Below are 19,187 nucleotides of genomic sequence, written 5' to 3' on the forward strand. Positions count from 1 at the left end.
TCTATTCTCAACTACATATGTTTCTCAAGGTCAGATTAAAAGCTGTGTTAAGCATTTTGGTGGTGATATTGATATTTCTGCTCGATGGGGTGGAGGAAAGAGCAGAATTCACGGATGCCATTTGTCCTGCAGGTCAGCCTCCCAATAACAAGAATGAGGCTTGGTGGATAGGAAGCTTTCACCGTGACTTTTCTTTGAAAGGTTCTAATGGTAGTTTTCAATGGCTGTCCTTAGTACAGTAATTGTGAAACTAATCAAGTGTCATGATCTTCCATCTGGAAATCCCTCAGACTTCTCTTAATGGCTCTTTAAATTCCTTATGCGGACCACTGGTCAGTGAGCTAAGCTAGTGTTGTTTCTAATGGGAGGATGCAGAAGGCTGAAGACATGATGGTTTCTCTCCACAGGAAAGTTAACATGCATCATGAATATTTTTTCCTCTATATATTCTACACTTACTTGTTTCTTCATTCTAGCATGAATACTGCTCGTCTTCAATTAACAGACAGCTGAATGGGCAGTATTTGCTCAACCAGCTAAGCATTTGCAGTATTTCTTAAACTGTACTATGCAAGGGAACCACCTTGGAGGTTATTAAATTGCCTCTTGCAAGTCTTAGCTCCGGTAGGTCAGGGAAGGAGCCTGAAATTCTGCAATTCTAGCGGGGACGTGGATGTCACTGGCCCAGAACACACAGTGTGGGACCAGGCTTCAAAGGTCCCAAGGCACAGTCATTTGTTTTAGAAACTTACAAAATACATATTGACAAACACAACATTACTCTCTATTCTCTAAGCTTGCTTTGAGGGTTGATGAGGTGATGTGTAAAAATAATTCAAAAATGATAAACTTATTAGTTGTGTAACTGATAGATCTTATCTAGTATGCTTAAATGTTGCTGAATTTACCCAAGGCAGTGAATTTAAGGGTTTGTTATAGAGGCACCCACATGTCAGTACGAGGTTGTTGAAAATATTAAACTCTAGAGATGTTAGATTTCATTTCAAAGGTGGCAATAAATTCATCATTAGCTTCTGCCAGAGGGATGAGAAAGTAAAAATAATAATTTCATCGGCAAATTTAAAGTTTTGGAAACTGGTGCAGAAATGTTTGCAGTCACATAGATTTGACTTGATGAGTCACTCCTGGGTTGTACCAGAACATCTGAGGGAGGGTCCAAGCCAATATTTTTAAAAAGTGCTTCAAAGCTTTCCTCTCTCCCAGAGTAGGTGCACCCCCATTTCCTCTTGAGATCGCCTCTCCCCAGAATGGCTGCAGGCAGGCCTCCGCTCCTTCCCCTCCACACTGCCTTCAGGGACCGTTGCCAGAGGAAGAGAAAGTCATTATGGCAGATCTCCCCCGCTCTGCTCCCCTCATAGCCTCCTCCTTTTATTCTCAGAAGTCTAGACTGCAAGAAAAAAGTATTTTTTTTAGATGAGAGGAGGAGAGATAGTGAGGTAGATGCCCACATGTGCCCTGACTGGGATCCACCTGGCAACCCCATCTCGGGCCAGTGTTTGAGTACTGAGCAAATATTTTTAGCTCCTATGATGAGCTTCAACCAAGCTATCATCAGTGCCCAGGACCATGCGCAAACCAATCCAGCCACTGGCTGCAGGAGCGGAAGAGAGAGAGAAGAGAGTGTGGGAGGTGGGAGAAGCAGATGGCTGCTTCTCCTGTGTGCCCTGACCAAGAATCAAACCCAGGACATCCATATGCAGGACCAACACTCTATCCACTGAGCCACTCACCAGGGCCAAGTATTATTCAGTTAGCTGCTTTTCTCTTTACTTCTCTGCTCTACCTAATTCTTCTAAGTCAATGTAGATGCCTCTGCTTACTAAGGGGGTGCTCAGATGGTGCAGAGAAGAAAAGATACACATAGTTCTATATTCCAAGATCCTTTCTCGCTGCATTAAGTGGCCTGAGTCAGGGCATGACTCCGGGTCTGACTGAGTCGCAAGTACTGTATGCATTATTCTTACTAGACTCTGTTGCCAAGTATTGCAAGATATCTTGGAAAAAGCAATTAGATTAATAATGACTGGATTTTCAGGTGTGGAGCCTAATGATTAGGCACTTGTATGACTTAGGAAGTGATCACCCCAATAAATCCTGTACCCACCAGCACCACACATAGTTGTCACAATATTGTTTGACTGTGTTCCCTGTGCTGCACTTCACATCCCCATGACTACTTTGTAACTACCAGTTTGTAGTTCTTAATCCTTTCACCTTTTTCATCCAGCCTCCCTACCCCCTTCCTGGACTGGCAACCATTATAATGTTCTTTGTATCTATGAGTCCGCTTCTGTTTTGTTTGTTCATTTATTTTGTTTTTTAAATTTCACATGTTAGTCAAATCATAAAATAGTTGTCTTTCTCTGTCCGACTTATTCCACTCAGCACAATACCCTCTAGGGGCCTCCATGTTGTTGCAGAAGGCAAGATTTCTTTTTTTCTTTCTTTTTTTTTAATGGCTCAGTGCCCAGGGCCAATTTGCTCCAACCAAGCCATGAATGCAGGAAGGGAAGAGAGAGATAGAGAGATACAAGGGAGAGAGAGAGAGGTGGAGAAGCAGATGGGCACTTCTCCTGTGTGCCCTGGCCGGGAATCGAACCTGGGACATCCACAGGCCAGGCCAACACTCTATCACTGAGCCAACTGGCCAGGCTGGCTTCTTCTTTCTATTCTTAGTTGTAGGACTTCTGTTCAGCCAGATTTCAGGTGGTTCTCCATGATGGTTGTTCTATAGTTTAGTTGTAATATTGATGTGGTGGTGGGAGGTCCCAAGTACTGCATTTACCTATACCACCATATTGACCACAAGTATCAAAGATTCTCTTCTGCCTCTTACCCATCTGGACTGGGTCAAATCTTCTTCTTCTGTCAGAGCACAGTTGTAAAGATGGCCCCTCTGTCAGAGAACAATTGTAAAGATGGCCTCTTTTTAACTTCTGAACAGAAGTGGTGAGTCACCCATTTACAAACATGATACATCAATGATCCCAACACAGCTCTGAAACCCTTTTCAGAATTGGCATTTCCTCAGTATGTACATTATCTTAATCTTTGCTCTTTCACAGTTTTTAATAAAGGTAGTATTGCATGGTGCTCTGATCTTTTCTTTAGGTCTTCTCTAAGACACGTCTATTATGATCCGCTGGGAACAGTGACTCAGCCCTAGATACACATTAGAATCCCTTGAGCACTTTAAAGAGTACTGCTGCTTGGGTTCAATGAAACCAGAGTCTTCGGGGTAGGACCAAGGTGTAAATTTATTTTTAAACGTCAGCACTGGAAAATTGTTACTTTATATCAAGTCTTATTTAGGAAGTGTTTTTTCTCCTTTCCCTGGAACAAAATTAACTAACAAACAAACAACCAAACCAATCAAACAAACAAAAACTAACCCTACAGCTTAGGTTTAGCCAGAGAGAGCCCTAGGAGTATTTGGGGGCCTGGAAGTTGGATAGTTCCCAAGAGACAAATATGGAAGTCACAAAAATTAGAGGACATAATTCAACCAACAGTATTGACTAAGTTACTGGATACTTTATTTTCAGTCCCCATTTCAGCTCAATCTCCTAAGTTTGTGAGGAGTCCCTCGTGGTCAAAATCAATTTTTTACTTGATTGAAGATCAGTGACTTGTGTTTCTCTGGTCTGCACAGAGAGCTGTGAGGAGAAGAGCAGAGGCAGGCATGCCTTAAGTGTAGCTTCTTCTTGTTCCATCACCCACGTGGCCCCTGAACTCTCCAGAGTAAGGATGTTCTTTCGTTTATTCATCAAGGGTCCAGCGTTTCTAGCTAAACCTCCACCACAGGGACTCCAGGCAGAGAGGGAACACCATGGGAGAGTGTGGTTCAAACCTTGAGACTAGGCACCAGGAGACGAGTCATCAGAATATGACTCTATTTTGAGCACACCACTAACCAATCTGTGCCTCCCTTTGCTCCCACATCAAAAATAGGTAAGATCAGGTACTAGACAAAAAGGAGTTTGTAAAATGAGACAATTGTACAGCTAAGTGCTTGAAAAACTACAATACCACTCAAACAAACACACAAAAATCCGTTTTATCACTATGCGTATAAGCAATGAATTCGGCCCATGTTCTTCTATGTGTTCCCCACTTTGGGGACAAAATGGAGTTGGTACACTAAAAATGAAAAAAAAAAGTCTCATAGTGCGTGAAGTATGAACTCAATGAAAACAAATAAAAAAATTTTAAAGATAACCTGTATATTTATGATGTCAATGAAAAATTGGGGGGGAAGAGTGAGAAGGTGTTTTCTGGTGTGCTTTATTCACAGCGTCCTCTTGCTAAAACATACCTGCTCTCCCCTTTCGCAAACCAAGCATCATTTAGTGCTGAGTTCTCAACACTCCAGAAGACACTTTTGTCGCTTACAAAGCCAGAATAAGAATTCAGTGTTTATCCTCATTACATTCTCCAGAGAAATCTCAGCCCCTCGCCCCATGCAGCCCCGGGGACGTGCTGCTGAAAGGCTGCTGGGCTGTTGTCCTCAGAAAAAGATCTCCAAGTTCCCCCTGAGATGTCACTACAACTTCTCATTTTAGGTATTTATACACTGAATGTCTTTATTCTCAAAATAAATTTTCAGAGACGTGTTTTCCAATGAGATCATGAATATTAAAACTCCATATCAGAAATTACGTACTGGTACAGAGGTTAACCTCCTAACAAACCAGGGAGATTGTGAAACATTTCATGAATCCTGAAGGTTTTGGTGGCAAACAAGAAAATGAAATGCTGCCAGGGAAAATGTGTTCCGACGCCATGGGAAGAACTGCATCTCATTTCATTTCTGCACCGGTCACTCCCCCATTTTACTTCCTTCCTCAACATTTCAGACATTTTTCAATGTTATATTATTTTACTTTCTGGATTAACTTTGGGTGAGTGATCATAAAGAGTCTTTCCTCCTTGAAGGTAAAATTGCACATTATTCTGTAGGCAGATAGCAATCAATAAATATTTATAAATTACCTACTAGTTTGAATAACATGAAATTACCATTTTCCTGAGTCAAATGTAATTCAATATCACCAATCTCATATGCCTAATTTCATACAGACTAACGCTTGTCAGTTACTTTTTCCAAGTAGCAGGTGGTTTGTACTTAATTTATGAATATCTAAAATAAATGTTTTCCCATGTACATCAAAAAAAGTTTAGCTAAATTTTTCCTTTCTAATAGTGTGGACATTAGCACTTTATGACAATTAAGTAATTTTCTTTTTTTTTTTTAAATACCACTTTCAAATTGTGTTTATCCTAACTAAAAATAAAAGGTATATTCTCTAAGTTTCACTACACAAGGTACATAGGCAATTCTATTTTACCATTTCAGTTAGCCAGTTCTATCTGTTCCTTAACCTTTCCTGAGTAGAAAATCAATGTTTCAAAATGTTTATTCCACACACACACACTCAAATAAATGTGACTGCCCTTTCAGTTATTATTAGAAATCACAAATGTTAATCACATCTGACAAAGACACACTTAAGGTGATTATACATCCTCATTATTGATTTAATTCAGGTGACATGATGTTACTCTGCTCACCAAACCAACAGAACCTTCACAAATATTAAATAACAAAACACAATAAAGACTATACAATATCCCCATCTCATCTACAGGGTGTACATTCCAAGACAGCCAGGGGATACCTGAAACTACAGAAACTACTGAACCCTATAGATATAGTGTTATTTCCTAGACACACATATCTAGGATACATTTAATTTATAACTTAAGCACAGCAAGAAATTAACATCAGAGCTAATAACAAAATAGACCAATCATAGCAATGTACTGAAAGAACGATCATATGAATGCAGTCTTTCAAATATCTTATTATACTATACGCACCTTTCTTCTTGTGATGATGTGAGATGATGCGATGCCTACATGATGAGATGGAGCAAGGGAAGTGATGCTGGTGTAGTAATACAGCATGAGGCTACTTGACCACAAGCACTGAGGTCACTGAGATACCTTGACAGTCAATCTGATCACCCACAACTACTGAGAGACTAGCAGGTGGGTCGCATATTCAGTGTGGATACACTGGACAAAGAAATGAATTTATCACGCTACTCAGAACCCTGTGCAATTTAAAATCTATGCATTGTCTATTTCTGGAATTTTCCACTTTTGGACCATAGGTTGACCACAGGTAACTGAATCTCTGAAAAACGAAACCACCGATAAGAGGAAACGAACTGTAAACTCAAGTTGTTATTATTTTCCCTTGGCTGCCATTTCCATTTTATTTCGATCATCTAGTTCATATTTCAGGGTCATTTGTCTACCAAATCTACACATAGCCAGTAGCTAAGCTTTCAAAATGGTGATATCCCAAAGAGCCCATATTTCTCAGAGAGTAATTCAAGTTTTTTCCTATTACATGTAATGAGATTCTTTGTCAATATAATGAGCCCCAAATTTCTACCCCTTAATTTTCATTTAGACACATTTAGAGTTTTGATTATTTTTTTACACCCTTCTCTCTAGCACATGTTTTTCCCTTTCCAAGGAGATTTAAGTTGACTTTATCTAATAGTTACATAAACACCCTCACATGCCAAATCTGCATCGTCTTGGTTCCAATTTCAGCAACCTCTTAGAGATACTCATTGACAAATCTTGCTCTTTCTTACTTAGCAAAATCATCCTTGATATTTCCTTATGTGTATTTACTTTTCAGTCAATCTTTCCCCCGTAGGAGGGGTGAGAGAGAAGTTTAAGTGGGGGTGTATCTTGGTCAGGGAAGAGAGGGACGTGGAGGGTTAGGAGAGGAAAAGCAAGGCAGAGCTGGCCAATTCACTGCTGCTTTGAGCCTGTTACTTACCAGGATCACCCCCTTTTCCAAAGGTTCCTAGGCCGAAAGAAAGGAAGGACATTAGCTAGCAGCAGTCTTTAGAGAATGGTGACTGAAGTGTCGGTGTTGGTCTAGCGGAGAACAGTGTGCGGAGAACAGTGTGAAGAAGGCATCCGAGGAAGGACGCGTCCCCAAACTTTTTACACAGGGGGCCAGTTCACTGTCCCTCAGACTGCTGGAGGGCCGCCACATACAGTGTTCCTCTCACTGACCACCAATGAAAGAGATGCCCCTTCCAGAAGTGTGGCGGGGGCCCGGATAAATGGCCTTAGGGGGCTGCATGAGGCCCGCAGGCCATAGTTTGGGGACGCCTGTAAGGGCTCCTTCACTTCCTCTCAGACCTGTGGCCCAGCTCCCCCTTGGCAGAACAGCCTGGCTGTGTATCTCATCACCTGCTAGAATTTGTCTTCATTTCCTCTCTCCTTTCTATTGATACTCAAAACCACACTCTGAATCTTTCACTGAGTTTTCCTAGTCATTAATCCACGTCTTCAGAGAGCAATTCTGAATAACAACCTCAGAAATTCAAAATGTGTTTTTTGTTGGATTGTTAAAATAAAATTGGTGATCAACGGATACAGTTATTTTCAGCAGCTACATACTGGAGTGGGTTTGGTAGATGCGGAAGGGTGAAATATGTCTGGGACTCAAGAACTGAAAGTCAGCCTGCATTGGAAAAGAAAGACGCCTGCTGCTAATTGGGCTGGAGGGGGGCAGGCAGATGCACCAGCTGAGACTGGCCACAGTGTTCCTTCCAAGGCCATGACCTCTTCTTTCATTGTGTGACCTCTGCTTTGTTAACAATGACACCACCGACTCCTTTGCTCTCCCTGCCCACTTATGACTGGGGTACCCAGTTGCTAAACTGCCCTCGCTTGGACAGCAGCCAACCCCTAGGGAATCCCTGCCTCCCTCTCGGCTTCCTCAGCGTCTTGCAGCAGGGACCAAGATTTCACCAAGAGGGTGCCCCTTCGCCCACCAGCTAGAGTGCCGTCATGGCTCCTCTGGGGCACCCCCTCCCCTTGTTTGCCTATCAATTTTGACAAACTGCAGGCTCAAGTTCGGTTGACTTTGGCTGGTTGAGCTTTAACAAGTGTCAATGATGTTCTTGGATATTTTGGGAATTTTGAAAAAAGTTTCCGAAATGCTAGAAGTCTGTTTGCTTCTCTATTTTTGGTGGTATACACGTGAGAAGAAAATAAGTCTTTAAGATATCAAAGTCCTTTGGTGCATAATGAAGCAAGTACCTGAGCCTTCATAACTTCTTCCAAAGCTGACCACGTTCAGTAATAAAAATTTCTTTCCAGCCCTGGCCGGTTGGCTCAGCTGTAGAGCGTCGGCCTGGCGTGCGGGGGACCCGGGTTTGATTCCTGGCCAGGGCACATAGGAGAAGTGCCCATTTGCTTCTCCACCCCCCACCCCCTCCTTCCTCTCTATCTCTCTCTTCCCCTCCCGCAGCCAAGGCTCCATTGGAGCAAGGATGGCCTGGGCGCTGGGGATGGCTCCTTGGCCTCTGCCCCAGGCACTAGAGTGGCTCTGGTGGCGGCAGAGCGACCCCCGGAGGGGCAGAGCATCGCCCCCTGGTGGGCAGAGCGTCGCCCCCTGGTGGGCGTGCCGGGTGGATCCCGGTGGGGCGCATGCGGGAGTCTGTCTGACTGTCTCTCCCCGTTTCCAGCTTCAGAAAAATACAAAAAAAAAAAATTTCTTTCCATACTGTAGACAGAACTTATTAAAAGACATGATAGTTTGGCTAAGAGTAAAACAATTTCCATTTGGTGTTTAATTTTTTATCGAGTTGAATTAACTCAGGGGATTCTCTTTTTCATCAAGCCTTGATCTCCTTGGCCAGTGCCCAAGACAAACATTTATTTGTCTTTATTTGTCTTCACCCTTCAAATGGGTCCCAGGTTGTGGACCCACCAGAGTGACTTCATTCAGATGGGTCCTCCAAGTGAGCTCTAACTCCCACACACATCACTTCTGTTTCATAGTTTGTTTTTATACACTGCTACTTTTAGATATTGTTTTATATATTGTAATTTCAAATTACATTTTATATCTACAGGAAGATCCCTCCCCGTTATTTTCTTTTTTTTTAGACTGTTTATTTTACCACATACATTTTGTTAAAACTTGGTTCAATTCCAAAATAAAATTACATTAAAAATGCTTCCCACTGTGACTTTATCAAACATGACATTAAATTTCTAAATCAATGTTGCAATGATCAAATGTACTGTCTCAGAACTTGGTATGCTTCCTTTTTTCTCAAATATTTTGTTTGTTTGTTTCTCAGTAAAGCACTTTTCAAAATATACCTAATATTTTGCTATTTTAAATATAACTTGAGTTATTTTTCTTTAATAAAAATAATACTCATTATGGGAAAAATTTGGAAAGTGTCCATATATATATATATCATCATATTTCTAATAGGTTATACTCTCAATAGTTTTCTATTTTTCTAATTCATGTATAGTTTTACATTTTTATTGTTAGTCTTAACCACTTCGTTCAATTATTAATTTCACTAGTGTTTACAAATTTCCTTCAGTGTTCTAGGTGGTCCTCTCATTATGTAAAAATATTAACAATTATATTCCTGCTTCTTTATACAGTCCTACCTTCTCTTCCACGTTGCGAGGGGCAGAATAAATACCCCCTCCCACAGGTGGACACATCCTGCCCTCTGGAGACCGCAACGTTCTGCACTCCATGGTGAAGGCTCATTGCGGTTGGGAATGGAATTCAGGTTGCTATCAGCTGAGTTTAGAATAAGAAAATGATCCCAACCTAATCATGGGTCCTTGAAAGCAGAGAGCCTTCCTGAACTTCAGTCTCAGAAGGGTGTGCTCATAGAAGGTCAGAAAGAGGAGACAGTAGGAGGACAGGACTAGGGATTGCTGGCTTTGACAATGGAGGAAGAGACCAGGAGCCAAGAAAGGCATGACCTCTAAAAGCTGGAGAAGGTCCCCCCCCACTCTGAGCCTCCAGAGAAGAGTGCGGCCCTGCCAACAACCTGGTTTTAGTCTAGCGAGATCCCTGTCAGACTTCTGATCTGCAGAACTACAGCAGAAATTTGTGTTTCATGCCAGTATGTCTGTGATTTTTTGTTACTGCAGCAACAGAAAACCAACACACGTCTTCTTACGTTTACTGAGACCCTGTTAAAGAATAATGTCAAAGTGGGCATGGAGAAAAATATTTTGGTTGGAAAACCAAAGGAGGCTGTCACCTCTCAGCAACAAATGATAGGCAGTCTCCTTCGCTTCGTTAGATTTAATTAAATGTCTAGTTTTATTGATCTCATTTCTAATGATACATGTTAATGCTTCCCATTTCATTTTCCTGGTTTGCTCTATTTATTTTTATTTACGAATGCCTTTACATACCATTTTTTTAAGCGTGTTTTTTTTTATTTTTTATTTATTTATTCATTTTAGAGGAGAGAGAGAGAGAGAGAGAGAGAGAGAGAGAGAGAGAGAAAGGGGGGAGGAGCAGGAAGCATCAACTCCCATATGTGCCTTGACCAGGCAAGCCCGGGGTTTTGAACCAGTGACCTCAGCATTCCAGGTTGATGCTTAATCCACTGCGCCACCACAGGTCAGGCTTTACATACCATTTTAAAAGGATTATACAAGATTTCTCTTGCTCTATTTTTTAAAGAACTTTTAGTTGGCATCTAAGTCCTTTAAACTTTTCTAATAGGTTCTTATTAGATAGATTGGCTCCTTGTGGCACTTTTATTATCATGTCTCTTTATGCTTGCTGTGACAAGACTCAGGTTCATGTGAACATTTTTATTTTTATCTTTTAACTCTTCTCACATTTAAACTGTATTTCCAAAGAGAGAATCTATAAGCTGTATATATAGCTTTCGACCTTGCCCTGTTCTCCTCAATTTCTTTCTCTGCAAATGCGCTGGTTATGGGTGGGGTGAACGTCTTCCCGGGACCTCTTCCTTCTCCTTTTGTAATAATTCACTGCTCTTACACTGTAGATCACAATGGCCGGTCCCTTCCTAACCAACAGGGAGTAAATAAAGATCCTTTTTCTCCCGGGAATCTGAATCTTGAACAGAAGAATGCTCTGGTGCTCGTTGAAGTTGAGTGGTTAGCTAGCAATATTATCCTTTTAAATATCTCTATTCACTTAATTTAACCGGGGCCAGTTTCTAATGTTTTCAACCAATGGCATTGGACAGATACACAGGGAATAGTGATCATGATGATATAATATATCCTCACTTATCTCTGTGGGTGGCTGTCGAAGGCGTGCCTTGTATGCTATTTCAGTCCATACTTTTCTGGTTTTAGTGGAAGAGTAGGGATAATAAGAAAGAAATAGATCAAATAAGTATGAAGAGAAATTAGAATAAGAACAGATTCTAGTAAGATCTCCTCAGTGACTCCAGTGTTGTCCAATGTCCCTTCCAGTTGATTCCTGCCTTCTAGTGTAAAAGGCTGAGCAGTGGAGGAGAGATTCATGATGTGATATAACTTTTGATTCCAATTTTATAATAAGGATGCCAGCAAACCTCTTTCTCAAATCAATCTTATGTTACTCTCAAATTAAGTAACCGGTTGTAGCAGCTGCGTGTCTGTGTTGACCCACTCTGGTCTTCAGCTGCTCTCTGGTGACCTATAAATGGGGATGACTTCACGTAATGTGGCTTACTGGTCTAACATGGCAAGCAAGGGCCAGACTCCCAATGGCGAGGAAATGAGTGACAATGAGGTCGGACATGGGAAGTGATAGACATTAGGAAGGAAGGAAGATAGTGGATCTGTTCATTTGAGTTCTGTTGGACAGAACCTTTCTCTTAACTGTTAGAGCACCCACTGTCTCTCACCCCCCCCCCAATGAGTAGAAATTTATAAATATAAGTTATCCCTCTCCCTTTTACTGAAATTGACCTGTAGGGGAAAAGTTTCAGAACCTAGACAGCAATGCATATACAACTCCCTTTGCCCTGAAGGGAGAATAAAAGAAGTTTTTGAAAAGTTACTGAGGCATCTCTGAGCATCTAAAGAGAAGTCAGAATGTCTAGCCACAGGAATGTCTGAAACCAGGAATGTCCAGGGAAACTGAGCAACTGGAAGTCGCAAACCTTTCTCCTGTAGTTCTACCAGGAACTTAATTTAATTGACAAAAGTAGGGCATTAAAGGTATGAGAAATGACCGTGAAAGGCTTAGGACAACAGTCAATAGTACAGGATGGCGGGAACAGGCCCTACCCCGGGCCTCTCGCAGGGATAACACTCTCTGGTTTCGGTGAGTGCTTCCTTCCTTGGTCATGTGGCTTTTCCCCCATTACCCATTTTTGAAGAAACCAGGGAAATTATACCCAGGAATAATTACTAACCTTTTTCTATGTGACCACGGCATCATGGTTTTATTTTCTGAAGGCCTACCTATCTGTGAGAGACACATCCTGAAGTATTTTCTGGCAAAATGTGACGCTGAGTATAATTGGACTTAAAATAGTCCAGAAGCACTTGTCAAAGCTGTGTGTGTGTGTGGATAGGTGTGCGGGGCAAGAGCTGACAAGATCCACAGAATGTTGGTAATTGTTGAACTGGGGTGATGGGCGCAAGGGGGTTGATTGGTCACACTGTCTCTGTCTGCATTTTTAGACATTTGAAAATGTCCATAGTAAGAGTCGTGAGGTTATAGGTGACTTATCTTTGCTGTTCAATATTTTCTAATTTTTTGTTATAATGAGTACTAGTTGTGCAGCAAAAAAAAAAAAAGTTTTAAATATTTTAAAGGCATGTCCTGTATTTTAAATGCATTCCTAGTTCTGATGGGATTTGCTCATTCTTTATGCATCACTGCCAGCTTGCCAAGTTTGGAGAAATGAATTTTGACGTTGTCAGGAAAGGTGTCATCTTCTGTCACAAGGCCGCTCTGAAGTTCAACTGAGATCATCTTTCTGAAAACAGTACAGCCTTCTCAGTATGGGACACGTGCCTGGTTATTTGTCGTTGGCTTCCTTCCTGATTCTCTTTTCTTTGATCTTTTTGTTGCTGTTGTTGTTACAAGCCAGATGTCAGCACAGATGTCCAACTCTATGAACTTGGACCTTATATCCTATCATACCGACAGCCTATCATATTGGCTTCAGAAGTCGTTTATCTTAGTTCTAGTTGTATTCCCTTGTCACTGAGAAGCAATGAGAAGCATCCTTTGAATAACTGCCGGACACAGAAAAATTTTTCTCAAATACTTTATTTCTCTTAAGAGTCTGCTCATTAGAAGATCTCTTCTTCTCCTCTCAAAAGGAAGCATCACATTCTCAAGAGGTAAATGTAAAGTGTCTGGTGCATGGAAAATACTGAGGTAATAATAATAATAATATAATTAATAATACTAATACTAATACCTCCCTTTCCCTCCAGTCCCTTTGATGTCTCCCTTCCTGCTTTTTTCCATTTGTCTGAGGTCCTATTCTTACTGCCCTGCTTTTTGCTGCTAGTTTTCAGGCCTTGCGGTCTATTCCATTGAACCTGTTGACCCATTTCTGTGACCTTTGACTCTATTAACATACCCACACAGTTTTCCTCTTCCTGCCTGGCCACTGCTAGAATTAGGTGAAGCATTCTTCCTAAAGAAGAGCAATCTTTCGGTTGTTTTGTTCCTCATGCATATTATTTCCAGCCAAACACTCCATCTTCCTTCACAACATCACCTCTATCACCAGAAATCCATTTTGTTTTTGTTTTGTTTTCTGTCTCGTTTCCGGGGCCTCTACTCACTGCACGGCACAGTCTCATGTGGCTCTTTTTTTTTTTTTATAACAGTTATTTGGGCAGAAGTAGTTAATTTATTTCATTAATTTCCCACTTTATTTTTGGTTTTAAACTGGCCTGATCATGTCCCTCTCAATTTCATTTTGGCGAGTGACTCAAGACCCATAGATCCCACGAAGGGACCCTTGGAGAGTGTAAGTCCAGTTCCTTCATCTTCATGGTGAGAAACCGGAAGTCCATGTTTCCCAATTTCTGGTACAGTATGAGAACTCTTCTCATGACAACCTCATGACATTTGAATAGTCATATTTTATTTTTGGACAGTACTACTGCCTTGCAATGGGCTTCCACCTCTATTGTCTCATTTGCATATAGTTTAAAAGCCATTTCTGACCACTAACTGCCCCTGGGGGAGCCTGGCCCAGGGGCTGCTTTTGCCCGTGTGTTTTCTCCAATCCGGCCCACTCTCTGGAGAGCAAATCTTGTGATAGGCTCCAATATCATGATAATAGCTCCCTTCAGTCCTCTATAGGAGCATTAAAAATGTGCATAGCACATATCCTTTTAAATTATTGTTTTTAATAAACATGACTTGGGTCTAGGGGGACATAGACTAATAAAGGAAATGTATACTTCTTCCCAAACAACCCCACCAAAAAATGTCCTGAATCTGGTGAAGGAGGTTCACTTCAAAAACAAAAGCAAAACCGCCAAGTTACTCTCAGGTGCGGTGTCACGTTGCCTTTCTACAGCACTTCCATGTTTTCTGAACCTTCTCACACACTCTTATCTCTTTTCTCCTTCTCTAGGGTACCCTGTGCTAGGCTTCACTTAATTTTTTCTACAATTAGTTAGGTCCTTTCCTTCCAAAACAGCATTTTTAATTTTTATCTTCTTTTATTCTTTCTGACAGCTTATGTCAAAAGGGACAGGAAGAAAATAAGCCTCTTCCATTCTGCTCTCAAGCCGGCAACGTCAACATGAACAGAAACAGTATGTCTCACCAGACGTCCTGGCCACCTTGCCCACTTCCTGCCACAGCAGCTGGGGGACAGAGAGCTGATCAATGAAGGACGGGCTGGTATGGATGGGATTCCCACGGCACGGCCACCTGTCACACCTTCTCATGCAGCTCTGCTTCCTCTTGGATGGGGTTGTTCCCCCTGGTGAAGCAATTTCCTAAGTTACCAGGTGCTTTAGACATGTTCACCATTCAGACTATGTGGCCTTCACCTCACCGAGCAGTGTTCCTCAACAGAGCCCCACAAAATAACAGGAAACCTTACGAAAGAAGTGTGGTCAGGCCATTTGTTCAAAACACAAAACAGTGAGGTGACAGATCATGAACCAGATAGAATTCAAGCCTCTGGCAGATGGGATTCAGGGTTCTTTGCACTGAAACCACACTGCTTCCTGCAAGTAGATCAGCAGGAGTAATAGTAGTTTCTATGGTGCATTGTTTGTTTGTTTTTCGTTCAGTGAGAGGAAAGGAGGTGGAGACAGACTCCCACATGCACCTTGACCCGGATCCACCTGGCAAGCCCACTAGGGGGCGATGTTCTGCCCATCAAGGGCATTGCTCCATTGCTCAACAAGCAAACTCTTCTCAGCACCTCAGGTGGAGGCCATGAAGCCATCCCTCAGTGCCTGGGGCCAACTCACTCCAATTGAGCCATGGCTGTGTGAGGAAGAGAGAGAGAGAGAGAGAAGTAAGAGGGGGAGGGGTAGAAAAGCAGATGATCATTTCTCCTGTGTGCCCTGGCCAAGAAGCCGAGACATCCACATGGAGGGCTGACAATTTACCACTGAGCCAACCAGCCAGGGCTCCATGGTACATTGTGATTGAGAAGATGTATTTACTGTCATTCTGTTCCCCTCATGTGTTTTGTTTATATACCCACTTTACTTGGGCAGAAAGCAGGTCTCACAACTGCCAGAAAAAACTGAGGGCACAGTTTTAAGTTGCTGAATAAATTAAGTCATTTTCTTCAGTTCACGCTTCTCCCTCACTCTATCTTCTGAGTTATTATCATGGATTAATCTCTCCTTTATTTTGACAGTTGCCATTATTTATTTTTTCAGCCATTATCCAAATGAAATATTGATTCTCACTTATGAGCCTCTAATCCTTCCTTGGTGGAATTGCCTGTTTACTTGATACAATAGCTAAACCAGGAGGATTAAAAATGCTTTTACAAAGACATTCAAAAGTTGTTTACAAAACAACAGCTGATTTATAGGAAACAGAAGCCGAGACTTGACATAACGCCCTCAGCTTCCTCGGAGGTATGTTCAGCTCTTCTCCCCTGGGGTATGAGAGACCATCACCATTCAGGAGAGAAATGCAACCACACCTCTGAGTCAGCTGCTGGACTTAGGATTCCTTGTATACGACTATTTTTATGTTCTTTTGCAATATCGTTATTATTTCTTCAGGTCTCTATAATAATATACTTAACTAATCCCTGGGTAAGGAAACTCTATGTAATTCCTGATTCAATTATGGCCTGATTCAACCTTTTACTTGATAACAGCTCAGCTTCTTTTGCATGAGAGTATTGTTAGTAGTCTAGAAATGCCATTTCTCAGTGAACCAGAGGCATCAGGGAACCACCTTCAGGTGGTCAGCAAGCAGAAGGGGCCTTTCCAGGCCGGGGGAAGGCAGTCAGGGCTACAGTGTGAAAATATTCGAGGAGCTCGTTGGAAGGCAAAATCAAAAACAGTTCGTCTTTGCACGTGTAAAATATTGTGCTTCTTGTCTCTGCTTGAATGCCTTCTGTCATTTACTATGACTGGATTGATGGTTCCAATACTGTTGTACCTAGAGTGCTGGCTACCGTCAGAACCAGCAAACCCCCCATCTAGCTAAAGCCACAGATAAATGATGGCAAGGACTCACGTGCAGATCTGCTCTGGACGCCCTCCCAAATTTCTCTGGCTGTCCATCCACCTGGCTGGTGCTCTCTGGAGGTCGTCAGGGGTCAACATATTATCAGTAAGGTTTTAACTGAAGGGTGGCCTTACTGTTCAGAGACCTGTGGGCATGTTTATAAACCACCACGAAACCACTCCACACCTTGAATGTATATGAGTCATCCAGTCTGTCACATTCCCCAACGGTGCTCGTGTTCAAATAACATCAGCATCAATTCCCATAAACCCAGCTCCCTTCACACTGACAATCCAAACAATCTGAAGTACTGGCCTGGCCTTGTCACATCCCTCTCGTCTCCTGCCTTTCTGTTCTGCGTGCCCTGTTTCCACCTGGGCTGTCCCTATGTGTCACCTGCATTTCCACATGATCATCTCATCACCCACACACACTACCGACTCCATCATCAAGTCCTGGCAGACTCTCCATCAGAACGCTTTCCCCAAACTCACACTGAAAAGACGTTTTTCTCGGCTAGGTCATCATTTGTCAAATGTTAGCGCACGACTCCTTTAGCTGTCGTGGGATGGAATAGATGGGGAATGGAACTTAAAAAGAAATCTGGTGGGTTTTTTTTTTTTTAAGACAGGCCCTGAGGGACTAGGCTTGGCTGGAGGTGATGTACAGTCTAGATAATGTTTTCAGAATCGGAGGATGGTAAGAACTGAAAACCAGTGTGAGCCCAGGCAAGCTGTCAATGCAGGGCCTAAAATTAGGTATTTCAGTGTGTGGATGGATCAACTTGGAAAACTGTGATAGGAAGTAAGAGGGAAGACCGGCTGGAGAGCAGCACAAAACTGAGGAGAAATGGGAGGAGACAGAAAAACGAATGCACAGCCTAGGACCGTGTCCCTGAACCGATGCCAGGGCGCAAGGTAACCCTGATTATGGTCTTGGTTAACATTGGAAGCCAGGCTGAAATATCATTCAGTCCTGAAAGAATGAGCTAGAAACATTTACATCCTTCTCTGCCAGAGGTCAATATAAAGGACACTTACTGGTTCGAGGTGAATTTCAGGTCTTTTGTTAAGAAGGCTGCAACAAAAATACTCTTTTCCATTGAAAGAGAACAGTGATGCATAAAATCCCAAATACAGCTGCGGGTTCTTATACCTGCTGATGTGCATACGGGGATGAAAGAAATGCTCAGGCACAAAAGCAGATACAAAAAAATCAGACGGGGCCTTTGCTGGCTAAGATGTGCAAGGAACCAGACTTCAAAAAGGGTCTGAGAAAACAGAAATAAAAAGTGCTAGGAAGACATCAGTCTGTTTCTGATAGGAAAATGGTAAGGTGAGCACGGTCGCCATCTTCACAAAGTTCATGGCAGTAGCTTTGCAAATGACAGAGGATAAAGTCACTTTACATTAAGGAGTTAGCAACTGGTGGGAAATACTCAAGGTTTGGTTTGGAGGATGAGAACTGGCTGGAGAGATTCTTCTATTTCTTATGTCTATCCCTCTATTTCTTATGTCTATCCGAGGGGAGGGTGAGCCGGCTTCTCTCTTTCCTTCAGTGGTGTCACCACATGCCACGTGTCACTTCTGTTTTCACGGTTCTTCTTCTGGCTGTTTCTCCTCCCCTGTCACACACAGTTGTCTATCATCATTTGCTTAACAATTTTCTCAAACAGTATTATTGGTTTTGCATTGTACTCTGACTCATTTTATTTGCATAGCTATAACAACAACTGTCGATTAACATGTGATGACCTTGTATAGCTTTTTTTTTGTTTTTTTGTTTTGTTTTGTTTTGCTTTACTGGAACAATATGAGGTTAAGACTCAATACTTGACTTCTGTCTATAGATTCGTAAAGCCCTTCTGGTTTTAATTGACTCCTGTGTTTTAGGAAACACAGTAGAGAATAGACTAAACCATCCAATTCGCTTCCACCTGACTTTATCTGCAGCACATATTGTTTTAAAGGTGTCCTTTTCCCAAAAGATATGCAATTTACTCAGGGTTCTTATCCTGCCAAGAAGTGTCATTTCTCCCCCGCCCCCACTTCCAGGGCTGAGATTTCCAGATCAGGTTCTGAAGGATATTGTCAGCATCATTTCTGCATGCAAAACATACAACTTGTTTTTATTACTGGTTTTGTGCTCTCTAACTAAATGAATATTGAACATGATAGTGATAAAACTTGGATTTTTTCCCCCAATCATATTCAGGTAGGAAAGAGGACAAATTCTCATTGAACCAAGACAAATGACTACATTGTCACGAAAAGTAAAAATTAAGATCTTTATTAAAAGTAACTTTGTAGTTTTTTCTGATTTACTTATTTCGCTCAGTATAATGTTATCAAGGTCCATCCATGTTGTTGTAAATGATCCGATGTCATCATTTCTTATGGCTGAGTAGTATTCCATAGTATATCATAGTATATATGTACCAAAGCTTTTTAATGCAATCGTCCTCTGACGGACACTTGGGCTGTTTCCAGATCTTTGCTATTGTGAACAATGCTGCCATAAACATGGGGGTGCATTTCTTCTTTTCAAACAGTGCTATGATGTTCTTGGGGTATATTCCTAAAAGTGATATAGCTGAGTCAAAAGGCAGTTCGATTTTTAATTTCTTGAGGAA

Source organism: Saccopteryx bilineata, chromosome 1, assembly GCF_036850765.1.
Source record: "Saccopteryx bilineata isolate mSacBil1 chromosome 1, mSacBil1_pri_phased_curated, whole genome shotgun sequence".
Taxonomy (NCBI): Eukaryota; Metazoa; Chordata; class Mammalia; order Chiroptera; family Emballonuridae; genus Saccopteryx; species Saccopteryx bilineata.